The 18456-nt window shown below is 41.1% G+C and overlaps 1 protein-coding gene across 1 annotated transcript in view; it reads right to left on the bottom strand.

The window, feature by feature from the left end:
- Positions 1 to 4501: 4501 nt before the first annotated feature.
- LOC140679446 (C-C motif chemokine 17-like) overlaps positions 4502 to 18456 on the bottom strand; it is a 57355-nt gene continuing 43400 nt past the window's right edge. The window contains exons 1-3 of the transcript XR_012050865.1: positions 7611 to 7740; positions 7397 to 7520; positions 4502 to 5438 (exon numbers count right to left, since the gene is read on the bottom strand). The gene's annotated coding sequence lies outside the window, so the exon portion shown is untranslated. Of the gene's footprint in view, positions 5439 to 7396; positions 7521 to 7610 lie in introns of the transcript that reaches the window.

The following is an 18456-nucleotide window of genomic DNA, read 5'->3' as shown; positions in this document are numbered from 1 at the left end:
AGCCGTCGACCCCCAGACAGAGCGACTCCAAAACCAACAAAGGATGTAACTGTCGAAAGAAACCTGATTGCCCTCTCAACGGGGGGTGCTTACAAACATCAGTTGTCTACCAATCTAAGGTAATACGCAAGGACATTAACACATCCGACACATATGTAGGATTAACCGAGGGAGAATTCAAAACCAGATGGAACAATCACAAGGCTTCTTTCAGGAACAAAAACCTGCGAAATACCACAGAACTCAGCAAACACATTTGGGACCTCAAAGACAATAATGTTGAATATTCAATAACATGGCAAATTCTTGCATCCAGCACACCTTACAATAGTGGTAATAAAAGATGCAACCTATGCTTGAAAGAGAAACTGTTTATTATTTACCGTCCAGACCTGTCATCCCTCAACAAGCGCAGCGAAATTGTAACAACATGCCGCCATAGACGGAAACACCTCCTAGGTAACACATGAGCCAATCACCACGCCCCTAGGCCAGCCTGTACCCACCCACTCTGTGCCCTATATAAACCATGGTATGCGAATGCTCCCATTAAAATCTCCTGATGATTGAGGGTATCCCCCCTCATGAAACAGGCCTGTAGAGATGAAATAGTCTTGTGATTTATTTTCCCACACATACATACATATATATATATATATATATATATATATATATATATACATCCATCCATCCATCCATCCATATATAATAAGCGGTAGAAAATGGATGGATGGATGGATGTATATATTTATAGCCCGGCCCACGGGCAATTTTTTTTTAATTGTAATTTGGAAGAATTTATCTGAATGTGTATGAACTATTTCTGTTCAAAATTGTTTGAAATGTCAAATGTTTTAAATATTAACTGTCAGTTTACTGTACTGTGCCAACTGTACTACTATAGGAGTACATCTTTTCTATTGTTTCATTGAAAATAAAACAGCAAAGTCCATTTGGCTGTCATCTGTTTTGATTATGAGACACAATTGTGTCAAAGTCATGATTTTCTATTTCATACTTGAAATAAGAAAGTATTACTTCAAAAAAGCAGTTTTATACTTGTGAGTGTTGATGACACAGCTTTGCATCAGTTGATATTCTAGTTTCAAGCATGTTTTACTTAATATAGGTCATAAAATCTCAGCAACAAGCTGCAATATCTTACTGAGATTATTTAGGACCAAAACACTTAAAACAAGTAAAACACTCTAACATAAAATCTGCTTAATGAGAAGAATTATCTTATCAGACAAAAAATAAGCAAATATCTGTTGTGTACCGGGCAAAGGGAAGGAGGCGACACCAAGGCAGAACTGCGGTTTATCAGGTTTATTGAAAACCTTGATGAGTGTGTGGGGTGTGTATGCTACCACAAGTGAATGAGTGCAGACGATGTGTAGGGTTAACAATGTAAGTTTTACCAGTGGGTGTTGTCGGTGCGTGTTGTATGAATCGTTCGTCGAATCCAAGGGGCAAGGCGAAGAGGCAGTCAGCAGGGAGGCAAGCAGAGATCCAGGTGGAGGTCGTGAGACAGGACACGATCACAGGCAACAGGGAAGACACTGTGGAAGACACAAGGGACATCAAACACGGGAACGAGGAAGAGCACAAAGAAGGCGAGCAAGGAACGAGGGAGTGGTGCCAGACGTGATGCTTACTCAGGAAGATTGGCTACGTTCTGGCGAAGGTCCTTTGGGTCCGCTGGCTTTTATGTTGCTCCCTCTCATCAGGCCCAGGTGTGCTGATGCGAAATTGCCTGCAGCCTTGTCGCTGCATGGGCGTGCTGGGCCCAGCGTGAGCAGGGGCGTGTCCAAGTGTGCTGCCAGCAGAGGTCCCGGCAGCTCCAGCTGCCGAGGAAAAGCGGGTTCGAATCCGCGCCGTGACAATATCACCCTTATTTGAGGTATTTAATCTTACTTAGATTTCAGTTTTTGCAGTGCAATGAGGATTGCGTCTCTTAAATGAGCAAAATAGGGAGTGTAATGCATTTGGCATGTCTGCCTTCATGAATATGCAGAATATTTAGTGATCATCAGAGCACCCACAATAAGATACTGGGAGGAAGTCATGCAAATGTAATTAATTAGCATAGCAGTGTGATTTATCGAGACAATAAAAAAAAAATTAAACCAATAATGCCATTTTTTGTGGTCCCCTTTATTTAGAAAAGTATCAAAAAGTATCGAAAAGTATTGAAATATATTTTGGTACCGGTACCAAAATATTGGTATCGGGACAACACTAGTACAAGCAATTTTATTGTGTGGACACGCTGTTAAGGACTTAATATATACATCCTAGTAGATCAGACCCTAATTGTGATAAAGTCTTTCAAAACCTGTTAATTGTTTTGTTTTTTTATTCTGGCAGTGTTCCAGATTGTGTAATTAAAATATAATAGTGTTTCTGTCAGTTGAATAAATTACTGGGTTGCAACCACGTGACCAAGAGGCTTCCTGACATACGTTCAATAAGGCTACTCTTTATTTATTTTTAACAGCCCATGTGTGACATATTTTAAAGGTTTTGTGACAAATATACAAGCCAGTTATTAAAAAAAAAAAATTGTTGAATGTGATTGAGTAAATCCAAACAAACTTAAAGGAAAACTGCGCTTTAAAAAAAAAGTATTGCCCATCTTTCAAAATCCTTATGTGGGACAAGACCACATGTCGTTAGATAGCAGAGGTGGGACCAAGTCATTGTTTTGCAAGTCACAAGTAAGTCTCAAGTCTTTGCCCTCAAGTCCGAGTCAAGTCCCGAGTCAAGACAGGCAAGCCCCGAGTCAAGTCCAAAGTCAAGACTGGAAAGTCTCAAGTCAAGTCCTAAGTCCTGCATTTTGAGTTTCGAGTCCTTTCAAGTCCTTTTAACCACAGACTAATTTATTAACACAGATTGTGTATGCTTTTCAAACGCTGTATTTATTTATTAAAACAAGTGCATTTTAAATTGCAGGAAAGAAAATTGTGCTGACATTGCACTTTATAATAGCACTATTAACCAGTCATTTTAAACATTAACTCATTCCTTTACAGAACAAACACATTGAAAAATAAAGTGCAAATGTACTTATTTGTACAAAAGTGTTAACATTGAAAAAACATGACATATACGTGAACATAACAAAAAAGTTGTACTTTTTATATGTCAGGGCCCTATGCTGCATTGCATTTGCAAAAGACCAAATTAGCCAAGAGTCTGTCAGTCATTTGTGCACGATGGGGGCGTAGTATGATGCCACCATGGCTGAAAACTCGCTCCACTGGAGCACTGGAGGCAGGCACTGCCAAGACTCTCATGGCCACTCGGAACAGTGAAGGAAGAGTCTTCATGTTCAATGCCCAGAACAAAAGGGGGGAGAGAGTTGTTTTGGGTTGGTGCACTACTTGTAAGTGTATCTTGTGTTTTTTATGTTGATTTAATTAAAAAAAGAGAGAAAAAAAAAAATTATTTCTTGTGCGGCCCGATACCAATCGATCCACGGACCAGTACCGGGCCGCGGCCCGGTGGTTGGGGACCACTGAGGTAAACAACCAACAGTATGTCAGAAAGCTAGCTAAAACGGTACACATATTCATAATATAGTATAAATTTTAACTGACCTTTATTTTACTATTTTTGTCTTTTTTTAGGTGGCCAAAATACGCGGTGCTGCTGACCGCCATCTAACGTTACGTGTGATATATTGACTAACGTAACCCTGCTTAAAAAAAATCACTGAACAAAAAGTATGAATAAGGTAGTGAACTGCAACAGATTCCCGTGTTTGCAATAACGTTATAACGTTAGCAGTGAGTTTACAGCCTCACTGATTTAACTACACAGCAAATAAAAGTCACGTTACTTAGCCAATAAACGTTATCTTACATTCAAAACTTACCGTTCTTTGTGCAACTTCAAATGCCGGACGAAGTTGGAAGTTGTTGCCTCTCCATCAGTAATTTTCGAACCGCATGTGTTGCATACTGCAAACCGTTTTGTGTTGACCACCTCGTAATTTTTATACCCAAACAAAATTATTTTAGGTATCATTTTTTGTTCACTGGCGTGTGGTTTGGACATGTCTTCTTCGTTGGTTGTCCTGCAATTTGATTGGATGAATGCTGTGTGATGAAAACAAAGTAGATCTAATTTGATTGGCTGTTGTACTGAGAGCACACCAGCTGACACACGCAACGCTGATGGACAAGTACACAATGAAAAATACGGAGCGCTCCCGAATAACTTTTTCATCTTTGGGTTTTGGGGAAAGTAGCAAGTCATGTCAAGTCATGTCAATTCAAAAGGCTCAAGTCCAAGTGAAGTCACAAGTCATTGATGTTGAAGTCTAAGTCGAGTTGCAAGTCTTTTTACATTTTGTCAAGTCGAGTCTAAAGTCATCAAATTCATGACTCGAGTCACTACAACTACGTGCGGTCTTTGACTCATTTAATGTGACAGCAGCAGTCATCAAATCAGGATGTGGAATCTATCATATAATAATTGAGTCATTTATCATCAGTTTTGTCTTCTCACAGTGTATTAAAATGTCACCTAAAGAAACATTCCAATTCAAATGAATATCCAAAACAATACTAACAAGTAGCAAATATTTGCTCCTGACACAGGTGATGTTGTTACATCATATACAAACAATATACAAGCAGTATTCACAACAGACACATATTTAAAAAAAAAACATGATTAAAATACAAAAATACACATTGGATAGGAAATGTAATAAAAGCATAACGTAACATTACAAATAAAAATAAAAAATATTTCTGAAACAGTGTGAGGCAAACCTACAGCACGAGGATGGTCCAAAGTGTGGCTCGGGGGCCATTTTTCACCAGCAGCTATTTATTATTGGTCTTCAACATATTGCAACAGTGAAAATATTGTATTTTTAAATGGATGAATTGTCAGATATTCCGCTAATTATATTTTTCACCTTTTAACACAAAGCTAATATGTTTTGTTCAGATAAAGCATTTAAGAATCTCTAATGTACAAAATGTTTCCTATAGCTTTTTTAACCACCCGCTGGTCCTCATTGTACAGCATACAGAGTATTACACACAGGACTCTCATGTCAAAACTGACATGAAGGAACTTCCTCCTCACATGACTTCAACAACCCGTATGGTTTGACACAGGGTTCCGGTCAGGGGCGCCGAAAAGGGGGGGGTAAAGGAGACGGATTCTTGGGGCCCATGATGGAGGGGGGGCCCAGAGAGGCCACTAATGATGATGAAATTATAATACAGAAAAAATAATGACACTGTGTTGGGGGCCCTGTAAAGATTCTTTTTCATGGGGCCCAAAATCCCTAGTGGCGCACTTGGTTCCGGTGGAGATGTGTTGGTGGCTGATGGCCCTCAAATTTTTCCAACAGATTTATTGCCCTCTTCCAGCTGGGGTCAAGGCAAAAAGTTTTATTCGCCACTGTTTCGACTCTGAAAATAACAAATGTGCAGATTAGTTATGAGACATTGTTCTTACTTTTTCTCCTTGGTTGCCCATTCATTTAAAAGCAGGTTGTTTATGGTTCCTGTTGCCATGATTGTGTCCATTTTGGCATTTTATCCAGAATTAGTTTTTGCTCCTTTAAAAACTACACTTTAAACTTTTGTAGACAACTAAATAAAAGGGATTGGTGCTAATAATGTAATTAGGATTGTTTTACGTTTTAATTTATGCATGATTTCTTTTTATACGCTTTCATCATTTGTATATGTATAAGTATACAAACAAACATACAAGGGAAAATATTCTTCAAAACTGCTCACATTTACAACAATGAACATTCATTTATTTTATCTGTATTTAAACATTGAAATATACTTTAAAAATATATCGTTTACTGGGACCTCGATTTCCAAAGGAAATGCAAAATGTGCATGGTTGTGTGATGGTTTGGGGTGCCATGTCATCTGCTGGTGTCGGTCCACTCTGTTTCCTGAGATCCAGGGTCAACGCAGCCGTCTACCAGCAAGTTTTAGAGCACTTCATGCTTCCTGCTGCTGACCTGCTCTATGGGGATGGAGATTTCAAGTTCCAACAGGACTTGGCGCCTGCACACAGCACAAAATCTACCCGTGCCTGGTTTACGGACCATGGTATTTCTGTTCTAAATTGGCCCGCCAACTCCCCTGACCTTAGCCCCATAGAAAATCTGTGGGGTATTGTGAAAAGGAAGATGCAGAATGCCAGACCCAAAAACGCAGAAGAGTTGAAGGCCACTATCAGAGCAACCTGGGCTCTCATAACACCTGAGCAGTGCCAGAAACTCTTCGACTCCATGCCACGCCGCATTAACGCAGTAATTGAGGCAAAAGGAGCTCCAACCAAGTATTGAGTATTGTACATGCTCATATTTTTCATTTTCATACTTTTCAGTTGGCCAACATTTCTAAAAATCCCTTTTTTGTATTAGCCTTAAGTAATATTCTAATTTTGTGACACACGGAATTTTGGATTTTCATTTGTTGCCACTTCAAATCATCAAAATTAAATGAAATAAACATTTGAATGCATCAGTCTGTGTGCAATGAATAAATATAATGTACAAGTTACACCTTTTGAATGCAATTACTGAAATAAATCAAGTTTTTCAAAATATTCTAATTTACTGGCTTTTACCTGTATATGGCATACTTGCCAACCCTCCCAAATTTCAGTGCCTCTCCCAAAAATCTCCCGGGACAACCATTCTCCCGAATTTCTCCCGATTTCCAGCCGGACCTGAGTGAGGACAGCCTGTCGTCACGTCCACTTTTCCTCCATATAAACAGCGTGCCGGCCCACTCACGTTATAACACCTACGGCTTTTGGAGCTCAGTGCGCAACTGCACACACAACAAGAAGGAGACTATTATATATGTCTCCGTTATCCATAGGTTTATCTATAACCCATAAAGTAGGCAGGCACGGAGCAATTGCTCAGCGTTTGTTTATTCCAGCCGGCACGTTAACACACTGACACACAGCATCCGGATTCCCATCATGCATTGCTTCAAAACTACGGCAAGTAGTAGAGAGGAGTGTTATGTGTGTGTATATGTGTAAATAAATGAACACTGAAATTCAAGTATTTCTTTTATATACATATATAAAAGAAGTACTTGAATTTCAGTGAATTCTAGCTATAAATATACTCCCCCCCATCTCCCGAATTCGGAGGTCTCAAAGTTGGCAAGTATGATATATGGTTGCTTTACAAAATGTAAAAAATATCAAAAGACCCCCTGCATCCTTTTGATTTTTTAAGTGGTCGTTGGTGGAAAATCTTTGGACACCCCTGACCTTAATGAAGAGAAGTGACTTATTTTGCTAGGAGGTTGATCACAAACTGGTCATGTTTGCATTAGGTGGTCACACAAAAACAATCCGGTGTGTTTAATATTGTACTCACACAATGGCTTGGGGCTCGCAGCCCTCTGGTGTTGTTTTTACATGCCGGACATTTTGGAATGGGATACGTATTTTTGAGCTGTTGGGGCAGCATTCGTCGTTCTTCATCATGATGTGTGGGCTGACTGGACAAACACATGCACAATTAAAATCGCGTCACACACATTTCCACAATTATCAGGATGAGAAGCAGAGAGAAGAGGATTCCAACTGACCTGTACACATGCTGACTTGCAGGAAACACATCAGCGTGAGCAGTACAAGTGTCTTCATGGTGACAGCTGGGTTTCTCATCTTCAGAGGTCTTCAAGTATGGCTGAGCTTCTATGGCTTCCCTTTATATGCTGAGGATCCTTTCTCTTTTTAGAGTTGTGGTTTTACGTTCCTCTTCTTTCACCGTGCCTTCTGCTTTCATCTACCAAGAACATGAATTCTGATGAGCGCCATACAAAGAAGATAATGTAGGTTCCTGCTGTCGTTACCTTATATGACCAGCTGTCCCTGGAAAGGAATCGGAAACCAGCTTGTCCATTTTGTTCTTCCTTTTTGTTCATTTGTTTGCATGGTTATAGTACATCTGCCCAACTAACTAGTGCTTCTGAGTACATACTGTATATATCCTCAATCTCGTTACCTTGCGTAATGACAATAAAGCTGATTCTGATTCTATACAGTATACAGGTAAAAGCCAGTAAATTAGAATATTTTGAAAAACTTGATTTATTTCAGTAATTGCATTCAAAAGGTGTAACTTGTACATTATATTTATTCATTGCACACAGACTGATGCATTCAAATGTTTATTTCATTTAATTTTGATGATTTGAAGTGGCAACAAATGAAAATCCAAAATTCCGTGTGTCACAAAATTAGAATATTACTTAAGGCTAATACAAAAAAGGGATTTTTAGAAATGTTGGCCAACTGAAAAGTATGAAAATGAAAAATATGAGCATGTACAATACTCAATACTTGGTTGGAGCTCCTTTTGCCTCAATTACTGCGTTAATGCGGCGTGGCATGGAGTCGAAGAGTTTCTGGCACTGCTCAGGTGTTATGAGAGCCCAGGTTGCTCTGATAGTGGCCTTCAACTCTTCTGCGTTTTTGGGTCTGGCATTCTGCATCTTCCTTTTCACAATACCCCACAGATTTTCTATGGGGCTAAGGTCAGGGGAGTTGGCGGGCCAATTTAGAACAGAAATACCATGGTCCGTAAACCAGGCACGGGTAGATTTTGCGCTGTGTGCAGGCGCCAAGTCCCGTTGGAACTTGAAATCTCCATCTCCATAGAGCAGGTCAGCAGCAGGAAGCATGAAGTGCTCGAAAACTTGCTGGTAGACGGCTGCGTTGACCCTGGATCTCAGGAAACAGAGTGGACCGACACCAGCAGATGACATGGCACCCCAAACCATCACTGATGGTGGAAACTTTACACTAGACTTCAGGCAACGTGGATCCTGTGCCTCTCCTGTCTTCCTCCAGACTCTGGGACCTCGATTTCCAAAGGAAATGCAAAATTTGCATGGTTGGGTGATGACTGGGATGAGAATCAGCACCTCCAAGTCCGAGTCCATGGTTCTCGCCCGGAAAAGGGTGGAGTGCCATCTCCGGGTTGGGGAGGAGATCTTGCCCCAAGTGGAGGAGTTCAAGTACCTCGGAGTCTTGTTCACGAGTGAGGGAAGAGTGGATGGTGAGATCGACAGGCGGATCGGTGCGGCGTCTTCAGTAATGCGGACGCTGTATCGATCCTTTGTGGTGAAGAAGGAGCTGAGCCGGAAGGCAAAGCTCTCAATTTACCGGTCGATCTACGTTCCCATCCTCACCTATGGTCATGAGCTTTGGGTTATGACCGAAAGGACAAGATCACGGTTACAAGCGGCCGAAATGAGTTTCCTCCGCCGGGTGGCGGGGCTCTCCCTTAGAGATAGGGTGAGAAGCTCTGTCATCCGGGGGGAGCTCAAAGTAAAGCCGCTGCTCCTCCACATCGAGAGGAGCCAGATGAGGTGGTTCGGGCATCTGGTCAGGATGCCACCCGAGCGCCTCCCTAGGGAGGTGTTTAGGGCATGTCCGACCGGTAGGAGGCCACGAGGAAGACCCAGGACACGTTGGGAAGACTATGTCTCCCGGCTGGCCTGGGAACGCCTCGGGATCCCCCGGGAGGAGCTGGACGAAGTGGCTGGGGAGAGGGAAGTCTGGGCTTCCCTGCTTAGGCTGCTGCCCCCGCGACCCGACCTCGGATAAGCGGAAGAAGATGGATGGATGGATGGATGGATGTTTTTGTTAGATCTACAAACACTGCACACTGTTTGCCATCGGTATTGCATTGATAATCTTTTCCGTTATTTCAATCAATGGCATCGATGTTGAAATATTGGCTCTGTATCCGCATTGGTTATCCGTGAGTGTTCCACTTGTATTAATGCATTTGCCCAATATGTTGTAAAGTAGTTTTTCAATAATTTGACAAAATTGTGCAAGTAAAGAAACAGGTCTGATAGTTCAATAACTTAGTCAAATTTTGTCATTTTTTACATTACCGTCTGAGAACTATTGAGTGTAATCCTTATTAGTACCATTTTTAATGATGCTATTTAGGATAAACCATGTTGATCTCATAGTAGCATAATGAGGTTGATAATTTGATGATTTTCACAAATGTTGGGTTTTTTTGTGAAGCTCTTGGACACAAGGGGTTTGGGAGCATTTAAATGAGAGCCAACAGTAGTTTTGTGTAGTTACTTTGAGCTATTGACTATATTTTGCTCAAACTATTGTATTTAACAAAGGGGCACTTGTAGTATTTTGTTGTTATTGTTGTATAATCTTAAATTGTTTTATTGCTTTCGATACCGTCGATCATAATATTTTATTAGAGCGTATCAAAACACGTATTGGTATGTCAGACTTAGCTTTGTCGTGGTTTAACTCTTATCTTACTGACAGGATGCAATGCGTCTCCCATAATAATGTGACCTAGGACTATGTTAAGGTAACGTGCGGAGTTCCTCAGGGTTCGGTTCTTGGCCCTGCACTCTTTAGTATTTACATGCTGCCGCTAGGCGACATCATACGCAAATACGGTGTTAGCTTTCATTGCTATGCTGATGACACCCAACTCTACATGCCCCTAAAGCTGACCAACACGCCGGATTGTAGTCAGCTGGAGGCGTGTCTTAATGAAATTAAACAATGGATGTCCGCTAACTTCTTGCAACTCAACGCCAAGAAAACGGAAATGCTGATTATCGGTCCTGCTAAACACCGACATTTATTTAATAATACCACCCGAACATTTGACAACCAAACAATTACACAAGGCGAATCAGTAAAGAATCTGGGTATTATCTTCGACCCAACTCTCTCGTTTGAATCACACATTAAGAGTGTTACTAAAACGGCCTTCTTTCATCTCCGTAATATCGCTAAAATTCGTTCTATTTTATCCACTAGCGACGCTGAGATCATTATTCATGCGTTCGTTACGTCTCGTCTCGACTACTGTAACGTATTATTTTCGGGTCTCCCTATGTCTAGCATTAAAAAATTACAGTTGGTACAAAATGCGGCTGCTAGACTTTTGACAAGAACAAGAAAGTTTGATCATATTACGCCTATACTGGCTCACCTGCACTGGCTTCCTGTGCACTTAAGAAGTGACTTTAAGGTTTTACTACTTACGTATAAAATACTACACGGTCTAGCTCCGTCCTATCTTGTCGATTGCATTGTACCATATGTCCCGGCAAGAAATCTGCGTTCAAAGAACTCCGGCTTATTAGTGATTCCCAGAGCCCAAAAAAAGTCTGCGGGCTATAGAGCGTTTTCTATTCGGGCTCCAGTACTATGGAATGCCCTCCCGGTAACAATTAGAGATGCTACCTCAGTAGAAGCATTTAAGTCCCATCTTAAAACTCATTTGTATACTCTAGCCTTTAAATAGCCCCCCTGTTAGACCAGTTGATCTGCCGTTTCTTTTCTTTTCTCCTCTGCTCCCCTTTTCCTTGAGGGGGCGGGGGGGCACAGGTCCGGTGGCCATGGATGAAGTGCTGGCTGTCCAGAGTCGGGACCCGGGGTGGACCGCTCGCCTGTGCATCGGCTGGGAACATCTCTACGCTGCTGACCCGTCTCCGCTCGGGATGGTGTCCTGCTGGCCCCACTATGGACTGGACTCTTACTATTATGTTGGATCCACTATGGACTGGACTCTCACAATATTATGTCAGACCCACTCGACATCCATTGCTTTCGGTCTCCCCTAGAGGGGGGGGGGGTTACCCACATATGCGGTCCTCTCCAAGGTTTCTCATAGTCATTCACATCGACGTCCCACTGGGGTGAGTTTTTCCTTGCCCGTATGTGGGCTTTGTACCGAGGATGTCGTTGTGGCTTGTGCAGCCCTTTGAGACACTTGTGATTAAGGGCTATATAAATAAAGATTGATTGAGATTGATTGATGTATGGGTAATTTGTTCACAAATTAGTTACATTGTTTGTTGGCTGATAGTCTTTGGCCTGATTATGATTCAAATCAGAAATTCATTCAATGGTAATCGGTGTTCACAAAAATTTTGTAGCGTCGCCCACTCCAATTCCACTACCAAGTGCTCAAACATATTTCGAGCAAATTGATTCAGAAATTTGATGGCTCCATTTTGGGATAAAACAAAGTAGTTTTTTGCAGTATAACAACCAAATCCCTTTATTTGCCATTTAGAGTCCCCAATTAACGTCACATGCATGTTTTTGGGATGTGAAAGGAAGGAAGGCACTCGGAGAAAACTAACTAATAAATACAGTATAGGGTCTGAACTACTAAAGGGTTGCGTGTATTAAAACACGTGTAAACTTGATAGCACACGCAAAGCTAATTTACACACTGCAAAAAGTCAGTGTTCAAAAACAAGGGAAAAAAATACAAAAATTAGGGGTATTTTATTTGAACTAAGCAAAATTATCTGCCAATAGAACAAGAACATTTGGCTTGTCAAGACTTTCCAAGACAAGTAAAATTAGCTAACCTCAATGAACCCCAAAATACCTTAAAATAAGTATATTCTCACTAATAACAAGTGCACTTTTCTTGATAGAAAAAACAAATATGACACTTTTTTTCTCAGTATGTTGAAAAATATTCTTAAATAAAGTAAATGCTAGTGCCATTATCTTGACATAATGATATGCGCTCGGCATTACATTTCATGAAATCAGCAAACTTATACTAAATATTATATATATATATGTATATATATGTATGTGTGGGAAAAAATCACAAGACTATTTCATCTCTACAGGCCTGTAGAGATGAAATAGTCTTGTGATTTTTTCCCACACATACATATATTGCGCTCTACTACGGTATCGAGCACTATTTTTTGGATAACCTTATTAAGACATATATATATATATATATATATATATGTATGTGTGGGGAAAAAAATCACAAGACTATTTCATCTCTACAGGCCTGTTTCATGAGGGGGGGTACCCTCAATCGTCAGGAGATTTTAATGGGAGCATTCGCATACCATGGTTTATATAGGGCACAGAGTGGGTGGGTACAGGCTGGCCTAGGGGCGTGGTGATTGGTTCATGTGTTACCTAGGAGGTGTTTCCGTCTATGGCGGCATGTTGTTACAATTTCGCTGCGCTTGTTGAGGGATGACAGGTCTGGACGGTAAATAATAAACAGTTTCTCTTTCAAGTATAGGTTGCATCTTATGCAACCTATGCTTGAAAGAGAACACATGAACCAATCACCACGCCCCTAGGCCAGCCTGTACCCACCCACTCTGTGCCCTATATAAACCATGGTATGCGAATGCTCCCATTAAAATCTCCTGACGATTGAGGGTACCCCCCCTCATGAAACAGGCCTGTAGAGATGAAATAGTCTTGTGATTTTTTCCCACACATACATATATTGCGCTCTACTACGGTATCGAGCACTATTTTTTGGATAACCTTATTAAGACATATATATATATATATATATATATATATATGTATGTGTGGGGAAAAAAATCACAAGACTATTTCATCTCTACAGGCCTGTTTCATGAGGGGGGTACCCTCAATCGTCAGGAGATTTTAATGGGAGCATTCGCATACCATGGTTTATATAGGGCACAGAGTGGGTGGGTACAGGCTGGCCTAGGGGCGTGGTGATTGGTTCATGTGTTACCTAGGAGGTGTTTCCGTCTATGGCGGCATGTTGTTACAATTTCGCTGCGCTTGTTGAGGGATGACAGGTCTGGACGGTAAATAATAAACAGTTTCTCTTTCAAGTATAGGTTGCATCTTATGCAACCTATGCTTGAAAGAGAACACATGAACCAATCACCACGCCCCTAGGCCAGCCTGTACCCACCCACTCTGTGCCCTATATAAACCATGGTATGCGAATGCTCCCATTAAAATCTCCTGACGATTGAGGGTACCCCCCCCTCATGAAACAGGCCTGTAGAGATGAAATAGTCTTGTGATTTTTTTCCCCACACATACATATATTGCGCTCTACTACGGTATCGAGCACTATTTTTTGGATAACCTTATTAAGACATATATATATATATATATATATATATATATATATATATATATATATATATATATATATATATATATATATATCAGTGACGTGCGGTGAGGTTGATGGCTGGTGAGGCACTGACTTCATCACAGTCAGATTTGCAAACATATGAACCCTAAAGAGTATCTTATTCACCATTTGATTGGCAGCAGTTAACGGGTTATGCTTAAAAGCTCATACCAGCATTCTTCCCTGCTTGGCACTCAGCATCAAGGGTTGGAATTGGGATTCCCGGGCGCGGCGCCGCTGCTGCCCACTGCTCCCCTCACCTCCCAGGGGGTGATCAAGGGGATGGGTCAAATGCAGAGGACACATTTCATTACACCTAGTGTGTGTGTGACAATCATTGGTACTTTAACTTAACTTTAACTTTACACATACAAACTGTAGCACACAAAAAAGCACATTTAATAAAAAAAACGTTATTATGGTTTTACCTTTACTTAGAAATTAAGTCCATGCGCCGCAACTAAAGCCCTCACTTAAACTTTCCACGTGCAAGATTGAATCTATTTAAAAAAGTGTAACGGAGGGTTTATAAATGTCGCCTATACTGTATGAAACTACAAAATAACAAACACGGAGGCTCCAGTTTACACGAGGACCACTTTATTTACCTTCTTTCAAAAACCTCCGCAACGTGACATCACTTCCGCTCTTAGCGCCTTCAAAATAAGAGCTCAAGGCATATACTGTATAACAGCGCATAACAGGAACTTAACATCACAAAGCGGAAAGCCCATGAAAATAGGTTACAAAAGTTATTTAATAAGAAGCCAAAAAGTGCAAAAACAATAATGTTCGTGTTGGAAGAGTTGTGAATTAGGTACACCTGCAGTCTGCAGGTGTATCTAATGTTGTGTCCCTGCAGTCATTCACAACTCCTCCAACACCAACATTATTGTTTTTGCACTTTTTGGCTTCTTATGAAATAATTTTTTTAAATAGATTCAATCTTGCACGTGGAAAGTTTAAGTGTGGGCTTTATGTTATGATCCGCTGCCCGGATCATATTTTTGTTTACGTTTTCGAGGTACTTGTGTTTTTTGTTAGTTTTGGACTCCTTGAGTGCCTGTTTTGTACACCTGAGTTTGTTGCCATGGCTGCTTATTATTTTCACCTGCCGCGTGTGTTCCCGACGCGCACCTGTTTGTCATCACTGACATTATTATTTAAGCCTGCCTTCCCTGTCATTCTGTCTTGCTTCCTAGTTTGTTTTCACACAACAGATGACGACTTTTGTTTCCCGCTCTGAACCTGCTAGCTTCCACGCTAGACTCCTTTTTACCTTCTAGCTCCCATGCTATCTCCTTTAGTTTTTGCCTTCCGTGCTATGAGCACGTTTTTGTTTATTCCAGTATAATTTATTTCTTAAATAAATCATTTCTTACCTGCACGCTGTGTCCGAAGCCCGATCTGCATTCCTGGGAGAGCGAGCCCCGCATCACCATGCGCCCCGGTCGTCACACTTTAGTTGATATAACAATTCTACGGCGGGGGTGCAGGAGGCGAGCCTCAGCCAGTGCGTCTTTTGCAGCCGTTTTATGATCGCTCAGCACAAGAAATACGTTACACACATACAGTTGTTGACAAAATACACTGTACATTATATACCTCAGCTAACTAAACTATGGAAATGTATAATATAATTCATATAGCAATACTGTCTCACTGCACAGCAGGCCAGCAGTTAGCCGAGTCATTGCGCAATCCATGTTGAGGCACTGAGTGACGTGCCTCAACTGGCTGCTGTTCACCGCACCGTCTCTTCACAGTATTTGAACGGCAAATGTGAAAATTCAGCGATTTTGAATACAAATAATCTAAAACTGGTGAAGTTAAATGGAAAATAACTTTATAGTATAATCACTGGATACATATAACAATTTAATTTTTCTTTTTGCATTTTTTTTCTTTCCATGATGGCAGGTGAGGCGGGGCCTCACCTGCCTCTAGTGACTGCACGTCACTGATATATATATATATATATATATATATATATATATATATATATATATATATATATATATCCATCCATCCATCCAGCCATCCATCCATATATATATATATATATAAGGGAATAAGCGGTAGAAAATGGATGGATGGGATGGATGGATATATATATTTATAGCCCGGCCCACGGGCAATTTTTTTTTTTATTGTAATTTGGAAGAATTTATCTGAATGTGTATGAACTATTTCTGTTCAAAATTGTTTGAAATGTCAAATGTTTTAAATATTAACTGTCAGTTTACTGTACTGTACCAACTGTGCTACTATAGGAGTACCGTATTTTCCGCACTATAAGGCGCACCGGATTATTAGCCGCACCTTCAATGAATGGCATATTTCATAACTTTGTCCACCAATAAGCCGCCCCGGACTATAAGCCGCGCCTACGCTGCGCTAAAGGGAATGTCAAAAAAACAGTCAGATAGGTCAGTCAAACTTTAATAATATATTAAAAACCAGCGTTCTAACAACTCTGTTCACACCCAAAATGTACGCAAATGTGCAATCACAAACATAGTAAAATTCAAAATAGTGTAGAGCAATAGCAACATAATGTTGCTCGAACGTTAATGTCACAACACACAAAATAAACATAGCGCGCACTCAAGTTATTCTTCATTCGTAAATCCTTCGTCTTCGGTGTCCGAAGTGAAAAGTTGGGCAAATTTACGATCCACTGGCAGATGTTGGCGTCGTCTGGCGCTGCCTCCTCGTCTTAGTGAAGGTGTGTTCGCCTTCTGTCATCCACTGTTCCCACGCAGTTAGCAGTCTAGCTTCGAATGCCCTGTTGACACCAATATCTAGCGGCTGGAGGTCTTTTGTCAATCCACCCGGAATGACGGCGAGTATTGAATTAAGCGCGTAAGCGTGTCTCTCAATGTGCTGTTATGAGCTAGCAAATATAACAACTACACTACCCAGCATGCAACGATAGTTACGAGCATGCGCGGTAGCCCTGAGAAGCGTTGTATGCTGGCAGTTAGAATGTGGTTATGAGCACGCTGTGAGTAAACGTTGAGAACTCAGTTAACACGCCTCGTCTGCATTATTTATAATTAGACAGACAACACACTTAATAGGAGCCATTTTGGGGTCTTTACATAAACACACAAATGGAAATGAAACGTCACATATCCCAGCATGCACCGCGCGCTTCTTCTACGGGGAAAAAAGATGGCGGCTGTTTACCGTAGTTGCGAGACCTAAACTTTATGAAAATGAATCTTAATATTTATCCATATATAAAGCGCACCGGGTTATAAGGCGCACTGTCAGCTTTTGAGAAAATTTGTGGTTTTTAGGTGCGCCTTATAGTGCGGAAAATACGGTACATCTTTTCTATTGTTTCATTGAAAATAAAACAGCAAAGTCCATTTGGCTGTCATCTGTTTTAATTATGAGACACAATTGTGTCAAAGTCATGATTTTCTATTTCATGCTTGAAATAAGAAATTATTACTTCAAAAAAGCAGTTTTATACTTGTGAGTGTTGATGACACAGCTTTGCATCAGTTGATATTCTAGTTTCAAGCATGTTTTACTTAATATAGGTCATAAAATCTCAGCAACAAGCTGCAATATCTTACTGAGATTATTTAGGACCAAAACACTTAAAACAAGTAAAACACTCTAACATAAAATCTGCTTAATGAGAAGAATTATCTTATCAGACAAAAAATAAGCAAATATCTGTTGTGTACCGGGCAAAGGGAAGGAGGCGACACCAAGGCAGAACTGCGGTTTATCAGGTTTATTGAAAACCTTGATGAGTGTGTGGGGTGTGTATGCTACCACAAGTGAATGAGTGCAGACGATGTGTAGGGTTAACAATGTAAGTTTTACCAGTGGGTGTTGTCGGTGCGTGTTGTATGAATCGTTCGTCGAATCCAAGGGGCAAGGCGAAGAGGCAGTCAGCAGGGAGGCAAGCAGAGATCCAGGTGGAGGTCGTGAGACAGGACACGATCACAGGCAACAGGGAAGACACTGTGGAAGACACAAGGGACATCAAACACGGGAACAAGGAAGAGCACAAAGAAGGCGAGCAAGGAACGAGGGAGTGGTGCCAGACGTGATGCTTACTCAGGAAGATTGGCTACGTTCTGGCGAAGGTCCTTTGGGTCCGCTGGCTTTTATGTTGCTCCCTCTCATCAGGCCCAGGTGTGCTGATGCGAAATTGCCTGCAGCCTTGTCGCTGCATGGGCGTGCTGGGCCCAGCGTGAGCAGGGGCGTGTCCAAGTGTGCTGCCAGCAGAGGTCCCGGCAGCTCCAGCTGCCGAGGAAAAGCGGGTTCGAATCCGCGCCGTGACAATATCACCCTTATTTGAGGTATTTAATCTTACTTAGATTTCAGTTTTTGCAGTGCAATGAGGATTGCGTCTCTTAAATGAGCAAAATAGGGAGTGTAATGCATTTGGCATGTCTGCCTTCATGAATATGCAGAATATTTAGTGATCATCAGAG

This window comes from Nerophis lumbriciformis, linkage group LG15, assembly GCF_033978685.3.
Source record: "Nerophis lumbriciformis linkage group LG15, RoL_Nlum_v2.1, whole genome shotgun sequence".
Taxonomy (NCBI): Eukaryota; Metazoa; Chordata; class Actinopteri; order Syngnathiformes; family Syngnathidae; genus Nerophis; species Nerophis lumbriciformis.
This window is presented reverse-complemented; position numbering and strand designations above follow the sequence as displayed.